The following is a 412-nucleotide window of genomic DNA, read 5'->3' on the forward strand; positions in this document are numbered from 1 at the left end:
TATATATATATATGTAGACATGCATGCATGCATGCATGTAGATCCAGCAGCATGCATGCATGCATGCATACACGTGGATATAGATGCATGCATCTGCATGCGTTTGCATGCATGCATGCATGCAGCTGGGTCTAGATGCATGCATGCATGCATCTGCATGCGTTTGCATGCATGCATGCAGATGCATGCATGTGTATATGTGTGTATGGAAGGAGTGAGGTGTATAGACACCTTACCCACTGACTGGGGTCTTCGTTGCCGTTTCTAGGGTTTAGGGTTTAGGGTTTAGGGTTTAGGGTTTAGGGTTTTCTTTCGACGGACTATCAACCCTCTCTTGGCTCTTCTTGCCACTCATTCTACTCCTATAACTCACAGATAGCTACCTAGCTAGCTAGCTAGCTAGCTAGCTGGC

This window comes from Eimeria mitis, genomic scaffold, assembly GCF_000499745.2.
Source record: "Eimeria mitis Houghton genomic scaffold, Emh_scaff624, whole genome shotgun sequence".
In the NCBI taxonomy this organism is placed as follows: Eukaryota; Apicomplexa; class Conoidasida; order Eucoccidiorida; family Eimeriidae; genus Eimeria; species Eimeria mitis.